Raw genomic sequence first — 20,000 nt, forward strand, 5'->3', positions numbered from 1 at the left:
AAATACCTTTGAATTAGTAGGCACCGTCCTTAACGCAGTATGTGATATCATCTAGACTTATTCCTTACACAAACTCGGCCTTGGAACAGTTGACCGGCTGTCTGATTCCACGTGAAGGAATCAGACTACGGCTCGTGAAGTGAAAAATAAAGGACAAAATATGCTAGATTTAGCAAAAAAAGGTTTCAATCTGTGATCAGGGGCCCGTTTCGCGAAATTTAATTTTCCGGGTCCTAAAAACAATTTTGAAACTATGATTCGTCTATTTTAGAGAGCTGGCCTTCCAACAGATTTACAAGATCTGAAGAAACAACAATATTGCAAAGTTTCATTCCGCCAAACCGCCTGGGTTTGAAGCGAGGTAGAAAGAGTTATAAGGTACCCGAAGGGAAGCATTTTGTACTTCTATTCGAGGAATTTGACAAAAATAGTGTCATCTCTCTGAAGTAGTATCTCAACTGGCCGAAAGAAATAAAAGAGTGAAATGGTTGAATTTTGCCTTTTTAGTTTGGTCTTACGATAATCGCCATCACCATCATTATCGAGAACATCACTTTTATTGAAATTTCAAGGTTATTGAGCCGAGGACAAGCGCTTCACTGGATTGGGGAGACTAGAAATCAAATCAAATGTTGTTTTTCGATGAAGGGGGGGAAGACCAGAGTACTGCAGAAAAATCTCTCGGATCACAGACAAAATCAACCTGGATGTATTGAGTGTCCCCCCCCCCCCCCCCCCTGCCTCAGTCCCCCCCCCCCCAGTCCGCTATCACGGGGCCATCCCTGCTTCCTTTGTGATTACCATGACGACCGGAGAGTGACAATAAAGACGACGATGAAGTGACCATGATGCTCATCAAACATGGCGGTTATAACGTAACCTGAAATTAAACCCGCCTATAAATACAGTTTTCCGCGTACCATCGCTTGGAAATGCTATTTAAAACGTGCAAATGGTTCAAAAAATAGATGTAATGGAAAAAAATAATTCAGTGGCCGAGTTTCGCTTCAAAAGCGCGAAGTCATTGATAACTGGCCTCAAATTGTTAATAAGTGTAATATATTATATCTTTTGTTTGTAACTACCCCTTCAGAGGAAGGCACATCATCAGCGATATGTACAAAACTTGCTTGACAAACAAAAGAAGTTAATGAGAGATTTATTGTTTGTGGTATCGAACGCGGCGTCCATGACATAACGTGTAAAACACATTTTGTTTGTTTCTTTGATTATAAGCAACGGTTTAGTAAAACAAAGACAAGAAAATATAAGCGATGGAATTTAACGACGTTTCGGTGTCACCGTGACCCCATTTTCAAGCATCATGCATTATGCATCTTGGGCGCATTATATAATTTTTTGACAGCTAATTTTTATCGCACGTGAAATGTAAAATGACCTCATGATGACACCGAAACGTCGTTCAGTTCTATCGTTTGTTCGTTAGTTTGTTTTTTTATGCTTTTACATTGTCCGTGACTTTCGCAGAATTGTCCAATAAAAATAAACTTGTCACGTGCCATTGTCGTGTCTCAAATCCACCCACTTCTCAGTCAACATTTGTCCACGTGACTGGATCAGTACATTCCCATTGGCCACGCACCAAAAACCGAGAACAGGCGCAACGTGGGTTAACCCGACTTTTCCTTCCTTAAATTAAAGACAACGAAAAAAAACGCTTTCGCCATATTTTCTTATTATTTCATGTTTTCAATTGGTTTCATAACCAAGGAGAATGTCAGTTGTAAGGTCTTGTTTTGTATTTAAAAACAAAACAAACACTTCACCTTGAGATGTCAGTGTTTTTCACGAAATCCGTGCATTTGATAATTTCCCGCTTGCCTTCTGCACGGACTTGTACCAAAATGCTCAACACACACTTGAAGCGTGCAGCACGTGTTTTCAAAGCGTTTCGTTGCGGCGTTTACGTTACAGATTTGATTACAAAAAAACAAATCGGCATATAAAGATTCTTTACCATTATAATCATGCATTAATCTTGCATGAAAAATTGTCTCCCTATTGCAATTTGCATTCAGAAGAGTAAATTTGGAAGGGACGCCAAATTAGCAACAATAGCACTGATTTTCATGGCGAAAGCACATCGGTGACGTTTTCCTCGAGTAGATGTCGCAAACACGAGGTTACACGTGGCACACTTTATTGTCACTTCGGTTAGGCATTGGAATTTACGGCTACCAGCCAATCAGCAACCGTCGTGAACTAAATAAATTGGAGCTCAATTTTGAGACTCATCGCTTCGCCTCCGGGCAAACAGCGTTTTGCCTTTGCCGTGGAAGTTTATCGGACTATCGTTGCTGGAAGAAGACGTAATCTTGACGAACATGACGCGGCGTTCCAACATAAGGACGACTTCGAGAAGACAAATTAAAAGACGGACCACAGTAAAGGTGAAGTATGTGCGTGCACAAACAATTTGACGGCGCACAAAGTTATCACACTTTAGTGGGCGCTTCTCTGTTTTGTGGTGCACTTCTCTTGAGAATTAGCTCTCGTTAAGTGAATTCTGCCGTGAAAGGGTCGAGTTTTTCTAATTTATTCCACTTCGTATTATATTTTATTTCTTCACTGAACTCCATTCTCTAAAATGTCTTCAACAAATAGCCCTCAAAATTTAGGCTTCAACGTACTTGTTAGAAAATTCCCAAAATACTGCTTTCCAAATTTCCAACAGGTTTTAGACGAGAACAAAAGTGAATTTCATCGATAAGAGTCGCAACCAGCAAACATGTTTGTGGTTAAGCTTCGCAAACTAAGAAACAACTTTTCTCCCGACAAATTAAGTGAGCGAACGAGCGACGGACCGATTTGGATCTTGCACCCGTCGTATAATTCTCTTAATATAACGCCCTTTCATCTCGTCTCTTAAAAATCGGACGCGTTGCAACTTGTGACTCTAATGTTGACGAAATTACCATCTTTGTAGTAATTATAAAAGTATACAAACTTTTCATATTTCCATCAATACAATTGGTGAAATTCGTTCACATATTTTCCTATTACCCACAGCCACATTTGCAAACACACAAGATTTGGTGCCATACCCGCTCTGAGGTCGAAGAAACCAAACCCTGGCATCAGTAACGTTTGGGACAACTCCGAACGTGTAATCTTTTTAAAAGACCCCGAGATTTTTAATTTAAACTTTTGTGGCACATTCCTTTCACTTACTTAAAATGCAGAAAACCTTATCTTTAAGGTGCGGTGTGTTTTAACATTTCGTTAAAATCCATCTTTTTGCGTTGTCTTGGTCATGTCCCCATTTGTGATTAAGCAAATAATGAAAGAACAAAGGGAAACAAGGGATATGGACTACTATGTAAACGTAATGTTCGTTTATAAGGCAGACTATTCACTCACCCCACCCCTCTTATTACCTATCATGAGAACATGCCAATTTCCCCTCCCCTCCCTACTTTTTCCGTGTCTTGTTTCCATTCTTTCCCTCCCCATCTCTTGTCTGCGTCTCTTAAAAGACTTCCATTATTTTTTTCATGATCATCATAACAACATTACAACTTACTCCTTTATCCCTGACACCAAAGTTTTCCTTGTCAATACACGTCATGAGGTCATGTAATTCTCTACGAGTTTGTCCAGGCACTGAACCCCCTGTCACTATAAACCTATTGCTTAATATTCATGAGGTCATTGTTTAATCCCTTCCCAATGGTTAAATTTAGAGTTCAGGTCCATAAGGCACTCGCAATTCCTTGAAATAAGATCTATAAATTTAAGTAGGGAAAAATGACCTGAAGATACCCTTTCTAGGACCGTTTTCTTAAAGCTTTTATCATTTTGGGCCAAGCAATTATGTAAAAAGAAATTAGGATTGTCACCCCATTCGGTCTAAATTTTGCGCACAGAACTCGACCCAGAGCTCAGCAAATGCATCTTAACTTCTGTCTTTTATCATAACATAAAAAATTCTAATGGTTTCATTTATACCATAACTCGAATTTGTTTTTGACAGTAATTAATTTAACAAGTTCATTTCAATTAAAACAGTTTTCAAAAAGTGTTCCGTGTTGTTAAGAAAGTACTTTTCTATTTAACACCGTCAACCGTGTTTATTCTCAACTTTTAGCCGCTTTCACTCATCTATAAACCAGCATATGGACGAATCTGAACGACCAGTGATTGCTATGGAAACCGTAAGTATTTTTCTAAGTCTACATTAGCCTTCATATCCTACAAATTTTCACACTGAACATCCTCATTGTTGCCCGTAGCTAGAGGCTTATTGCAAAAAATACAAATTCTACCCTTTTATTGGAGACTGCTAACATCGAATTGTGAGTACGTCATTAACATTCTTCTGGAAACTATGTTAAACGGGTCCCCTTATTCTATCTATTTTTACAAACGTTTCCGCTTTCGTTCTCAGTCGTTGTAAAAATGATGAACTGTTCCATCTACTGAAAGCAAATTTAAAATGACTTGATCACACCATTTGAACGTACTTAAGAAATCAGAGTTGGAAAATGATTGTATTTTAAATTATCATGTTAATACTCTCAAACCCGTTTATTCTTTTAGCCGTATTCAATTTAAGACCACTGCATGGACAAAAAAACGCTCGTAACTACCACGCAAACTGTAAGTACTCTTTTGGTCTTCATTAGCCTTTGTGTAAATACCCTGTATAAGACGTTTTCAACTAACCTCTAGATACACCAATAACAATAGAGAAATGTACGACTTCTGGGGGACAAACAAGAGAAGCTAATGAAAGATCTTTTGTTTTCGTCCGTCAACATGGAGGCGATGATGTCACATAAAAACCTCCTACAAACACTGAACTTGCTTCTTTTCAGCAGTTAGGGGGACATTACAAGAAATCCAAATCCTACAAAATTATTGGAGACTGCTAGCATCGATCTGTGTAAGTACCTCTCATTCGCAAAATATATTGAAAATATCCTGTTATTTAACCCAATTATCAGGTGCGTCTTGTCTGCAGCAGACGGGAAACGCCCTTCTCCATTTGTAACTTCCACACGGTGAGTACTTTTTTGATATTCTTCTCTTTAGTTACAGCCATTTGTCATTTAGGATTCATCGGTTAACTTTTTTTGCAACTGTTACAATGAAAGAATCCCAACAAAAATGGAAGCACTTTCACTGAATTTAATTTTAAACCGTAGCATGACTTACTCGAATTTTCCCGTACTTCCAAAAAGTGCTATGCAGCCCTTACATTAGACGCGCACACAGAGATCGTCAGTAAAACTATCGATAAAATTTGTTTCTAGCCAATATTTTCTTACTAGGCAGAAAGGGCAACAAACCTCCCATCTACCGAAATTTCAATCGATAATTTCAAATGTGGAAAATCCTTCCCATTTATCTTTCTCATTTTTCTTCTATTCCGCATCCACTCATGATAACTTTTTAAAAACAAACAAATAAACGTGAAAATAAAGTAATAAACCATAAATAACTTTAAAAAAATAAAATGACTATCAAATCCTTCTATCCTCACTCGCTTTTTCTCTCGTCTGTCTATTACATTTTGATATTCTTTTCACAATCTCTCCCCTTCAGCTGCAGTCATTTAAATACATTCCGTTCTTAAACCACTGACAAGAATAGTCGAGTCCGGATTCGAAGCTCAACTTCGTAGATACTAGAGATAAATCATCTCGATCAACACATTTCTAGCTCGTGTAGTATTGCACCCATAATCATTGGAGACTTACGAAACCAGGCCCAAAGTTATAAAATCATTAATAGAGTTAATTCTGTGTCACTTCTTTATTCTCGTAATTTACAGCTTCCACGAAATGTGCAACAAAACTGAAAAAGGATGCAGTTTAAAGATCACCAAAGCGTAAGTGTATCATTAATTGCCTTTACGTATTTAGATTACCCGTAGAGTTGGATAATACTACTTTTATCATGTTAATATTTTCAAACCCGTATATTTTCATCTTTACACTTATTCAGTCGAGGACCAGTCTGTAGACATATGAAACGCCAGTAGGTAATTGCCATAGAAACCATCAGTACATTTTTCGTAATTATCTCTAACCTTAATAAATGCTTTATACTATAATATTCACTCTGGAACTTGCTTATTTTTACCAAAAAGATCTTACACCGTTCCTGGGGACTGTCATCATCGAACTGTAAGTTATCCTTTTGACACTGTTCATCAGAAGAATATCAGTTAAGTGTCTCCTGTTGATCTCTCCGTTTTCAGATACGTCTTCTCCGCAGCAGACTGTGAATGTGATTCTTCACTTCTCACACCCACTAGCAACGTCCACACAGTGAGAACATCTTTTTTAATAGTCTTTTTCTAACAGCCATTTTCCATTTACCTACCATAATTTACAATGTTATAGCAGCAATCGTTGTTAGATAATGAATACTACTTTTATCATGTTTAAGTAATGGTCCGGCTAAGAAGCAGGCAGAAAAACAATAGCCCGCGGCAATAGCGTCGGTTAGTTAAAATGTGCCAACATTTTTAATCAAATTAAGTTCGGCTGTTCCCATTGGTGTAAGCAGCTAAAAGCGCGAAATTTGAATTTCAATGAAAAATGTAATCGACTTGCCGTCTAAAAAATTAGATTCTGTTTCGTAGAACAAATCATTATGCCTTCAAAAACTATGTTTGTAAATATCGTCAAGATTCTATGCGCCATTTGCCGATTGGCGAATGGCGCATAGAACAATGCCCAAATTTGGCCGAGAGACAGAGATCAAGGGCATGGGGAAGAAGAAATCCAAAAAAGGCTTTTTTTTCATTTTTTTCTCATCTTTTTTCGACATTTTCCGATATTAGCCAATCAGATGCCTCGATTGGAGCAGCAGCTTCTAAGTACTTTTGCCGCTGGGCTGCCTGCTTCTTAGCCGGACCATTACTTAATATTTTTTAGACCTGTTTATTTTCAACTTTACCCGTAATTCACTCGAAACCAGTACATAGACATCAACGCAAGTAATTGCCATGCAAACCGTAAGTACACTTTTCGGTGTTCATTTCTATAATATTCACCCTTATTTTTACCGGCAGCTAGAGACTCGTTGCAACAAAATAAAATTCCGGGACTGTGACAGGGAGGCTACCAGCATCGAGCTGTAAGTACTTTTTTTCTCACTGATTATCCGCAAAATATGTTAAATCTTGTCCTGTTATTCAATCCACAGAAGACGGTAAATTCCGTTCTCTATGTGTCACACCCACTCGAAATATCTGCACAGTGAGTACTTCGTTTTTTTGAATAGCCTTCTTACAGTCATTTTGAATTTCGGCCACATCCCTGATATTAATTATTACAAATGTTCCAATTAAGCGATCACTCAAATTTTGCGCTAATTTACCAACCAATCAAGCGTCCCTGAACTTCGAAAAAAATACTTGTTCCCTTCATTCGAAGCAATACAGCACTATCGGCTCGGAATACCTTGACCACACTGCTCAGGGAACCTTAACACAACAACACAGATCGTCGGGAAGACCAGCGCAAATTGGTATTTATTACTTCCCAACAGCACAACATTATATAACCATAACTGAACGCTATTTCCAAAAATTGGAAAATCTTTCTTTTCCTCAAACCATACACTCGTTATAATATTCAAAAATGAAAATATTAATTTAAATATTTAAAACAAATAATAAACTGTTAAATTGATTAAAAACTTAAATGACTTTGTCACATTTCATCCACACTGCCTATTTCGGTCGTCAGTGCTTCTCCCCGCCCTCCTTCGTCCATGAATCAATTTCATTCTTTACCAATACTTAAATCCGTATTCGTAGGTACAGATAGACATCACCTCAACCAACTTATTTCAAGCGAGGGTTACACCCTAAATCATCAGACTTCGTGACACCAGGCACAAAATTATAATGTTACTAATGGACTTTATTTTAAAACTCCTCTCGTTACAGTTTTCCAAGAAATTTGCAACATGAAGCCTTCCAACACAATTGACAAAGCTTCCAGGTAAAAAAATTCCACATTGTGTAAGTATAATCATTAATTAGCCTTTAACTGGAGCTTATCATTTGGAACCTTTTTTGAGCTCTTGCTTTCACACATATCAACAACTCTGTCATAGAGTTGGGTAATAAACACTACTCGATCATTAATATTGTCAGACTTTTTTTTTTCTTTTTTTTTTTTCCCAAAAAATATTCTCAGATAGGCTTACCCAAACGAATCCAGTACATAGAGATCGGAAACGCTACTAATTACCATGGAAACCGTAAGTACTTTTCTTTATCTTCGCTAGCCTTGTATTAATTCACACCCTGTTTAATAATCACACTGAAGTTCCTTATTTTATTTTGGCCAAAAGCTAAACCCTCGGAAAATTCAAATCCTTCGCCGTGATTGGAGGCCGCTTACATCAAACAGTAAGTACTTCTTTGATATTTGATATTGCGCATGTGTTCCCTCATTCCATCCATTTTCCAGGTGGGTCTTATCCGCAGAAAACAGTGAATTTGGTACTCCACGTCTCACACCCACTGGCAATGTCCGCACAGTGAGTACTTGTTTTAAATTAATACACTTCACTTACAGCCACTTCGCATTTTGGTGTCACGACCGTTGTTGCAATTGCTGCAATTAAAGAACCCTTAGAAAATCTCGCGCTCCTTTTGCAACAAATCTAGTGTCTCTGCGCTTTGAAAATACATTCGTTTCCTTAGCCAACAGATTTACCAGCCACTGAGGATACCACTATCAGAGCCTCTAAAAACTGCTCAGGGAACCTTGGACACAACGACGAAAGATCATCGGTAAAAACTCTAGCAATTAATGCTATTTCTAGCCAAAAGCACAACAAATCATAAATTCCTCGAAATTTCTCACAATAATTTAACTTTGCTTTCAAAAACTTTGAAAACCCTTCTCATCTGTCTTTCTATCTTCTTCCTCTTTTCCGCTCATCATATCATCATCTCACGATAAAAATGTTCTAAAACAATGAATAACTCGATAAACTATAAACGATAAACTATTAAATTTGCTTGAAAAAATATTAAAGAAGACTCTCTCGCATCATTTCATCTTGACTCCTATTTCAGTAGTCCGCATTCATTGTAATCTTGGCCAATTTCTTAAACGAGTGACACCAATAGTTATTTTCATCCTGAAACGGATTTAAACTCCGTACATTTCAAGCTACTATTGTACCCTCCATCATTAACAAATATTTAGCAAATTATTTATTTTAAGCTGAAAATCACAAATGTACCTTCTTTTTTTTTCCACAGCTATATCATCATTACAGTTTACAACCTTCTTAATAAGAAACTTGCAACAACACTGACAGTTGTAAGTTAAAGATCTACAAACCGTAAGTGTTCGATTTTTATACTCTTTACGTACTTTATCATTTATTGCAACCTGAGCACACCAATTATCCTCCTAATTTAGATCCCTTTAACGAATCCTTCTCGCTTTCCTAACACTTTTCCAACAGATCTAGAGCCACAAGGAAAGATTCCAAGGTTTCGTTACGTTCATGGTAAGTGCGATCACAACATGTCAACTGACAAGTTCAGATATTCTCTCTTGTAAATTACCAATCCATTTCAGACGGATCTAATTCGCAAGGGCAGACTCCAAAAAGAGAACCAGATGCAGTAACCACAGCCATTTCCTATTTAGGTGCCATCAGTTACAATGTTATTACAATTGTTGTTGGATAATAAAACTACTTTATCATGTTGATATTTTTAGACCGGTTATTTTCAACTTTACCCGTATTCACTCGCAAACCAGTACATAGACATCAGAAGTAATTGCCATGGAAATCGTAAGTACATTTTTCGAGTTTCAACTAGCCTTGATTAATTCCATGCATAATATTCACACTGACTTCACTTTTTTTTTTCACCAGTACATACAGACTCATCGCAACATATTGAAACCCCGAGGCTTTGATTAAAGGCTACCAGCATCGAGCTGTAAGTACTAATATTGTGTCACTTCTATCTGCAAAATTTGTTAATTGTGTCCTGTTCTTCAATCCCACAGAAACCGTGAATACCGTTCTTCAAGTTTTACAATCACTAGTAACATCTGCGCAGTGAGTACCTTTTGTTAATAGCCTTCTCTTACAGCTGTTTGGGATTTCGGCCGCACCCCTTTTATAATACCATTTCAATTGTTGCAAATAAACAATCCCTTAAATCTTGCGCTATTTTCCAACTAATCGAGCGTTTCTGCGCTTTGAAAGAATACTCATCTCCCTCATTTGAAGCAATGCACTACTATCCGCTTAAACCTCCTTGTTCACAAAGACTCAAAATACCGCCCAGGGAACCTTAAAGAGAGCGACAGAGATCGTCGGTAAAACTAGCGCAAATTAGTATTTATTACCACCCAACAGCACAGCAATCAAACGATAACTGAACTCTATTTTCCAAGAATTGCAAAATCTCTTTCTGTTTTCCGCACACCATCCACTCATTATAACATTTTAAAAAATAATTTAAAAATTTAAAAAATAATTTAAAAATTTAAAAATAAATTATCAACTATTAAATTGATTTTAAAAGGCAAAAATTCCTTTGTTACATCTTTTCATCTACAATGCCTATGCTATTACATTTCATATCTTTTTTCCCCAACCTCCCAACCCCAATCAATGAAATTTTTCATTCTTTCCCAATATTTAGATCCGGATTCGGCGGTGAACAACGTAAGTACAGATATACATCACCTCAACCAACCGATTTCTAGCGAGGGTTTCACCCTAAATCATCACAAACTTAGTGACACCAGGCACAAAATTGCAAAGTTACTAATAAAGACGTTTTTTTTTTTTCAACTCTTTACAGTTTTCCAGGGAATTTGCAGCACGAAGCCTTGCAACACAATTGACAAAGCTTGAAGTTAGAAGATCTCCAGATTGTAAGTATACTATATCATTAAATTCTTAATTAGGCTTTACGTAGTTAAATCACTCGTTGAGTAATAAATAGTATAATACTAATATTATTGATATTGTCAGACCTTTCTTTTCCCCAAAAAACCTTTTAGCCGTATTCACACGAAAACCAGTATATAGACATCTGAAACGCTAGTAATTACCATGGAAACCGTAAGTACTTTTTTTTATCTTCACTAGCTTTAAATTAATTCACCCCCTGTATAATATTCACAACTCAACTTCCTCATTTTATTTTTACCAAAAGAAACACTCAGTGCAAAAAATTCAAATCCTTCGGCGTTATTGAAGGCCGCTTGCATCAAACAGTAAGTACTTCTTTGATATTGCGCATGTGTTCCGTTATTCCATCCTTTTTCTAGGTAGGTCTTTTCCGCAGAAGACGATGAATTTCGTTCTCCACCTGCCACATCCGCTAGTATCGTCTACTAAGTGAGTACCTACCTCCTTTTTTATACCATTTGCGTACAGCTATTTTCCGTTTTGAACTAATAAGTGATGATATTTTTACGATTACTGCAGCAGTTAAAGAACCTTGGACACAACGACAAGAGATCGTAGGTAAAACTACCGCAATTTAGTGTTTGCCAATAGCACAACGAATTATCTATTTCTCGAAATTTCACACAATAATCTACTTCACTTTGCAAATTCTTTCTTTGCTCTTACTCTTTTCCGCACAACATCATCTCACGATAAAAGTCTTAAAACAATGAATTAAATATAAAAATAAATGATAAACTAATAAATCGATTAAAATAATATTAAAAACGACTTTCACATCACTTCATCCTGCTTGCCTATTTCAGCCACCCGCGCTATTACATTTTTTTTTTTTTTTACCTTTTGACAATACATCCGCCGACCCTAGTCAATGAATTCGTTCTATTCTTGGCCAGTCTCTTAAAATCACTTACACCAACAGTAAAATCCGGAATAGAAGCTAAACCCTGTTAGGGCAAAAAGGCATCACATCAACCAACCAACCCATTTATCTAGCTATTATTGCACCATAAGTTGATAACATACTTTCTCCCTTACTACCTCTACCTCAGTATATACCTATCTCGATCCTCCCCTTTCTCAAATTTGACTATGACGCCTCGCCAGTTTCTAGGCTCAATTCCCTTCCAATTTTTCCATGATGACATTCACCTTAAAAAAACAAACAAATGTCCATCTCAAGCCCTCTCCCCTCTCAAACCTTAAAATTCCTTTAGAAGTACTCCTCAATTCAACCCCTCCCCCCGGCCCAAGGTAAACCACTCCATCATACCTTGTCTCGAAACATATTTAGCCTTCGACCTCACTTGGATCTTTAATTTTTACGTGAATTCACGAGTTTTCCTCTCTCTCGTAAACAGCACTGAATGTTCCCTACACTTCATTCCCCCATCCCCCTCTTGTCCAGTAAAACTTTCATTTTACCCTTATATATATTTTTCTTTTCAGCTCTCAATTACATGGTCTCATCACTTCCTAGAACATCGCAACCTTCCAAGAATAATGATCGAGGACACCAGTGAATAACCTTTTTGACCGTAAGAAATATCTTTATGACTTTGTATGAAATCCTAACATTATTCTCCGAATTTATATACTTCAACGACTTTAGTGCTATAATCTTCTTTTTACGTAATCTCAAATCAAGCAGGTGCTATTAAACAGAAGACTGTCGAGGAAAAGTCACAAGTCCTAGCCCTTCCACTAGTAAGTAAGCCTTTCATTACCCACTTTGGTCGCATATAATATTTACTAAAAACCATATTTGTAATTTACTTCCAAATAGTTCCCCATCATTGCACAGGTGAAGCAGATCACGACCGATTCGTGAAAATCAGCACTGGCAGGACCAGGAAATGATGGCATCAGACTGCAAGTTATGGCTTTCTCCTGAACTTCATGTTGAATTTTGCGAGATTGGTGGTGCCTTAAATACCATTATCTAACATAATTTATTCCAGTTTGAGGCAGGCGCAGTGGCAATATATATACACGGAAGATTAGAGCCATTCAACTGGTACAGTAAGTACCTTTTCCAATTACCCTATTTGTTGCTTTTCGGCTTGTTCTTTAAATTAGATTTATATTTTTATTTTAGTCCAGTTGGCGACCCAGGTTCGTTTATAACAAATCAGCTCGGAAGAAATAGTCTATTTATTAAACGTCCATTTAAAAAGCGTTACAAGGTAAGCATAATCTCTTTTAACGCTGTTATATCTGTTCTTTTTTAACACCATAAAACCCATTTTTCATCATGCAGGTCTTTTGTGGCGGTAGCAATTTTAATTTGCAAAAGATAGGCATTAAGAAGTCGGACATCGCAATTTCAAATTGTAAGTACAATTGCCAGTCTCCCATCGCGTATGAACATTTCTTTTCGGAGACCTTGTAATCTCCTGCCGACTGATTAATGGGTGTTACAGCTATTGTGAACCCAAATGACAAAATTAAATCAAAAAGTAACTTACATTTTAAACTTCTTCAATAGTAAAGTAGTGTTTTAAAAGGACTATTTGTTGCCTGCTCAAATTTAAATTTCTTAGGCACATTTTTTTTTTTTCAGCTGTAAACAGACGAGCATGCGCAGATAACAACCAATGGGGAATCGAAACCTTTCGGACCAGTTAATGACATTTTTATTGTAAGTACATCCCACTGTCATTGTTTTGCTCCTCTTTTACAGTTAACCTCGTTATCCCGACATCGTGTTGTCCTTTTTTCGATCAAAGACAATAAAAATAAAACACGCTAAAATGTTTCTTCTACACCAGGATCTCGATTCCTTTTGCATGGCGTCATAAAATTCTAAATGGCGGCGCCAAGCCAAACTTGTTCTTCTTATTTATGCTTGCCCCCCCCCCCCCCCCCAAAAGATTAACAATTCTCTTTTAATACCGATATTAAACTAAACCCTGTAAACCTATTCATAATGAATTCGAAAAAACCTATTCATAATTAATTCGAAAAAACCTCCTCCTGTTTAATTAAACGAAATAAAACCTGAAGAGTACATTAGCAGCCGGGTCGACTAAAATCTCGAGAACAATTTGTGGCAACTTGAAACACATGTATTCTTAAATATTCAACTTTAAACAAGTTGTGTTCAATTTACACGCGCTACACAGACCTCCTAAACCTCAACCCACCATTATTCCATCCCTCCCTCCTCCGTTCTCTAACTGTCCCCACCCCACTCCTGGTCCTGCTCCCATCTCAAACTATCCCCTGCTACCCCTCCCACCTTAACCCAACAACGATATAGGGCACGCAAAGCTTTCTAATTATCACACAAACAAAATAAACTGCGTTCTTAGAATATCATCAAAAACATGAACAGTTGATTAAGACAATGTTTTAGTCAAAAACTGCGCAAGAAGTATCGCGTCGACTTTTTTTTTGTCATTTTTTGGACAAATAGACAAGAACAACGCGATAACAAAGTGTGGCGAGCAATCGCTCCTCGTACAAATAACCTTCACAAATGTGGTGAAGGTTACTGATGCCTGGAAGTTAGCCAATTTATCATCTCTTTTCGAATATTAGCCTTTTTAGTATACCATGTTGTTAGTTTGCATGATAATTTGAAAACCACCATGGCATCATAAGGACATGTAAATTTAAGGGGGTTCTCACCTCTCCTACTTGACCATTCACCTCCCCACCCCCTAGAATACTACCCTTTTGCCTTCATACGTGCATGGTCATTACGCAATTTTCATTCCCTCAAAATATTTTGATCTCCATCTCTTCCATTCTCCCTGCACACTGGATGCTAGCCCATTTTTATATATTTTCCATTATCAGCATTTTAGTAAACCATGTATGGCTAATTTGCATCATAATTAGAAACGGCCACCATGGCATCATAAGGACATGTAATATTTCAAGGGAGCCCTCTCCTCTCCTCCTTTACCATTCACCCCCTCGACTCCCCTACCCCACTCACCCCACCCTGGTAACACAGTACCCTTTTAACGTACATGAGGTCAACACGCAATTTTCATTCCTTCAAAATCTATTCGTTACTATTCCTTCCATTCTCCCTGCACACTTTTCGGTCGCAATACAAATTTTGCTGCTTTAAAAGTAAGACGAAATCTAATAGAAACAATTCCAACTCAGCCAATAAACAAATACCGATTTGAAGAAAAATTTAAAATCATCACGAACAGAACTTTAGTTTTAAAATCTTTTTCGTTTTAGCAACTCATTTTCATTAATAATCCGTACAAATTTCTTTTGAAAGAAAGCTAATAATTTGCTACTTAAACTTCGTTCAATTATAAGAAATAAATAAATTAATAAAAAAGTGAAGGGAAAACACTAATGATAAAATGGATTTAAAAGTTGTTCAGACTCGTAAAAATTTGTTACAATGGCACTTTAAATTTACGTGAACCTAATCTCCATTGTTCTTGAGCGCAGTTTAATTTTAATAAGAGTGACATTTACTTTCAAATTTTATTTCTGTGAGTAAGTGCTATCAGCCGCGTTTTTTTCCATCTCGTTATGATACTCTTCTTCTACAGCAACATATTTTTCCGTTTTTCCTTAGCATTTTCTTTCTAATGACCCACTATTTCGTACTTCCGATCCTTTTGCCTTGTAGTTTAAACTGCCAATGGAGTAACAAGGTACCGGAAAAAATCGGAATTGGTAGACCTCAAACCCGTAAGTAAACTGTTTTTAATTAATTTCCCTCTTTATTGCACTTAAAACAGAGCTACCACTGCGCGTAGAACAGATGATAATATTTTCAGTGTAAGTCTTCTCTTAAGATGATATTTATCCCCCAAGTTGATTATGTCCCAAATGCCGATTAGAGTGGTTTTCATTGAGTGTCGAAAGTAATTAGATAATTACTTTGGTTTTGCATTACTTCACTCAGTGATTGGTTCAAAGTTCTCGCGCCACTTTTTCAACCAATCAGAAGTGAAACCAAAACCAATCGTAGCTCGCGCGTGCACATTTTCCCGCGCTTTGTGTCGGCTACGTGTAATTACTTTGAGTTTTGATTGGTTTACTGGATTGTCTCCGTCCTTTTTGATTGGCCAAAGTAATTACTTTGGTTTTGGTTTTACGACACTCATTTGAAAACCGCTCTAGCATGATTAATTCCAATTCGAAGCAGGCTTCTTGGTAGCTCATTCTAACGAAGAAAGCTCTCAAACTGTAAGTGAATTTTAAGTTTAATAATTTTGTAACTCTATTGGACAATTAATAAATAATCATGAAATTTTATTTTGCCTAAGTACGCCAAAGCAAATTTGAGACACACATAGAAGCAAAAACAATAAATTTCCAACGCCCTTTGCTGCGGATCTCCACAACGTAAGTACTTCTTCAATGAACCAAGAATATAATATCTCCCCGCCAAATACAGTTATCATTCTTGTTTTCGAATATTGTAGAATCCATTTTTTTTTTGACATCACATCGTTTTCGGAACAGTTAACATTCGCTGCATACAGTCATCGAAAAGAGAGAAGTCGCAATTCCAAATGGATATTCTCCAACCGTAAGTACAATTAAATCTTCTTTATTTCTCGTTAGGCGAATTGTAATTTGCAAATGACTCATCAGCTAATGTAATCCAAGTTCTCAGCATTACTCAAAAGGTACAATCTTGTATAAAAGTATTTCTTCAAACAGAACATTCCAAGTAGAACATAACCAGTGGATAATCAAGATTTACAAGGCCATCTACTAAAGATCAGACTGTAAGTACAACTTCCTATCAATCACTGCGTCTCATTATTTTGTTATCGTCTTATGTCCCTAAATCGAGTTTGCCTTGACTTTTTTTCTGTAATTATGACACCATGGCAACGGCTGTAGATGTGGCAAATCAAACATAACTCACAAAACATTAACACTTTCCGTTCCATTTCTTTCGTTTCTTTTTTCAAGATAACGCTTAATTCAAATAGCATTTTTTTACAATAAACATTGCATATTTAAAATGTTGAAGCAAATAATATTATTCTTTCAAGTGAACGATTTAAACTGAAACTAAACATTAGGGACGATTACTATAGCACGGAATACGTATAAAAAAAACTTAAATATATTTTTAAAAACCGTTAGATTTTAAACACCTTAAGACAGATAAAGCTCAATTTCCCCTTTCGCCAACCCTCCCTGCTCAGTTGTCTGCCCGTCCCCACCCTAGCTCTGCCATACCTCCAAACTCAAGCCCAAATAAACATCATAATTAATATGGTACGTTACCTTCCTTATTATCCGCACCCGTTACCGCACAACATAGTACATAGTACATTCGATTTGCATGATAATCTGGAGATCATCATCTTTTCATGAGGACATATATTTTTAATAGAACCCCTTTACCCCCACCCACCCCCCCTCTTTCTCTGACCACTACCTCCTTGCACAGCAGCTACTTTCACTATATAAGACCGTTACATTTCCATTTTATTGAAAACCCTTGATTGCTCTTTTCTTTGGTGGACTAGTTTCAATTGTCATGAAAATACCCTGATAATAAAGAGATTTTTAAAAATCGTAAAACTAACTAATAAACTTCTAACTCAGCCAGTAGACAAATGTCAACCAAGATGGACGAAGGTAGTCCAAGCTCAATATTTTAAAATGCCATTTTCGTTAAATTAAATGTATTTTCATTTCGAAATCTTTAAGTCCAACATCTAGTAATACTGTTGCACTATGTTTTCGTGTATAAATTAAATTCTTTATGTTAGCTAGAAGAAATTTATTTTCTGAAAACACTTCCTTCTCCACAACCATAACAACAATTTTTAAATGTAAAGTGCTTTTGATCCGTTTTTGTCACTAAAACGTCCAGACGTCTTTACCAATGTGTCAAAATATTCATTAAACATTTTTTCTTTGAGATAAATCAAAAACACAGCAAAACTTTCTGCTTTCTTTCAGCACTTGAAGCCAGAAACTTTGCAACAAACAAGTTAAAGCAAGGTGAGTGAAAGAGATGTATATTAGCATTACTACATACCATAACAGCTTTTATCGTTTTCAAAATGTAAGCCAGTTTCCTCTTTTCTTTTTGTTTGAGGTTTTGAAAGCACATCAGTGACATTGTACATCACGACAGCTGCTATAGGGCTCGAAAGAAAACGCTACTTACTGCTATAAACATACATCGAAGAAGCAAGTCTTTGACCCAGCAACCCAGAGGCTTAAGCGAAGGATAGGCAGCATTTGAGCACATGGAGGGAACTTGGTAATGGTAAGATGATTCGTTAATCTTCGTCACCGTCATTATTTTAATTATCACACAACTTGCTGTGATTCATCATCACTTTTCTATCCTCTAATAACCTTCATTTTTCACAATCTATTATTATTAATCTTTTCCCCTCAACATTGATCCAAACAATTCATAATCACATTCCTCGTTATTCATTCACATAATTTAACGCCGTCCATTAAAATTGTCATTATTTAACATCGGTCACAAATTTTTACCTCGACACCATTTATATTTCCCTGTCATGTTCACTAATATGCTCATTTCTTATTCATGTATACAAATTAATTTGCTCTCTTCCTTCCCTCCATTTCATGCATAATTATCAATTCCCTGTCTATTTCATGCATGTTTATCAATTCCTGTAAATTTCATGCGTACTATCAATGTTCATGCATATTAATCAGTTCCTGTCCGTTTGATGTATATTCATTAATCGCTGTCTATTTCGTGCATATTCATCTTTTTCATGCATATTCATTAATTTCTGTCAATTTATGCATATTCATCGATTTATGTATATTCATCAATTCCTGGCCATTTCATGCATATGCATCGATTTTCATGCATATTCATGAACTTCTGGCCATTCATGCACATTCATCGATTTCATGCATATTCATGAATTCCTAACCAATTCATGCATATTCATCGATTTTCATGCATATTTATGAATTTCTGGCCATTTCATGCATATTCTCATATGAATTCCTATCCATTTAATTCATATTCATCGATTTATGCATATTCATCAATTTTCATGCATATTCATCGATTTCTGGCCATTTCATGCATATTCATGAAATTCCTATTCAGTTCATGCATATTCATCGATTTATGCATATTCATGAATTCCTATTCAGTTCATGCATATTCATCAATTTCATGCATATTTATGAATTTCTGGCCATTTCATGCATATTCATCAATTTTCATGCATATTCATCGATTTCTGGCCATTTCATGCATATTCACGAATTCCGATCCATTTCATGCATATTCATTGATTCATGCATATTCATGAATTCCTATTCAGTTCATGCATATTCATCAATTTTCATGCATATTCATCGATTTCTGGCCATTTCATGCATATTCATGAAATTCCTATTCAGTTCATGCATATTCATCGATTTATGCATATTCATGAATTCCTATTCAGTTCATGCATATTCATCAATTTCATGCATATTTATGAATTTCTGGCCATTTCATGCATATTCATCAATTTTCATGCATATTCATCGATTTCTGGCCATTTTATGCATATTCACGAATTCCGATCCATTTCATGCATATTCATTGATTCATGCATATTCATGATTCCTATTCAGTTCATGCATATTCATCGATTCATGTATATTCATGAATTCCTATTCAGTTCATGCATATTCATCAATTTTCATGCATATTCATCGATTTCTGGCCATTCATGCATATTCATGAATTCCTATTCAGTTCATGCATATTCATCGATTCATGCATATTCATGAATTCCTATCCAGTTCATGCATATTCATGAATTCATGCATATTCATCAATTTCATGCATATTTATGAATTTCTGGCCATTTCATGCATATTCATCAATTTCATGCATATTCATCAATTTTCATGCATATTTATGAATTTCTAGCCATTTCATGCATATTCATCGATTTCATGCATATTCATCAATTTTCATGCATATTAATCGGTATTCATGAATTCCTGCCCTTTTCATGCATATTGATTGATTTCATGCATATTCATTAATCCCTGTCCATTTCATGCATATTCATTCATTAATCCCTGTCCTCATGCATATT

General features: G+C 36.3%; 1 long non-coding RNA gene across 2 annotated transcripts in view; it reads left to right on the forward strand.

Annotated features, from left to right (window-relative positions):
- LOC138010595 (uncharacterized) overlaps window positions 1–485 on the forward strand; it is a 13,805-nt gene extending 13,320 nt beyond the window's left edge. For both annotated transcript variants that reach the window (XR_011124500.1, XR_011124499.1), the window contains exon 4: window positions 1–485. This exon is cut by the window's left edge and continues 3,071 nt beyond it. This is a non-coding gene — a long non-coding RNA (uncharacterized lncRNA).
- Window positions 486–20,000: the final 19,515 nt, after the last annotated feature.

The sequence above is a fragment of the Montipora foliosa genome, chromosome 7 (assembly GCF_036669935.1).
Source record: "Montipora foliosa isolate CH-2021 chromosome 7, ASM3666993v2, whole genome shotgun sequence".
NCBI lineage: Eukaryota > Metazoa > Cnidaria > Anthozoa > Scleractinia > Acroporidae > Montipora > Montipora foliosa.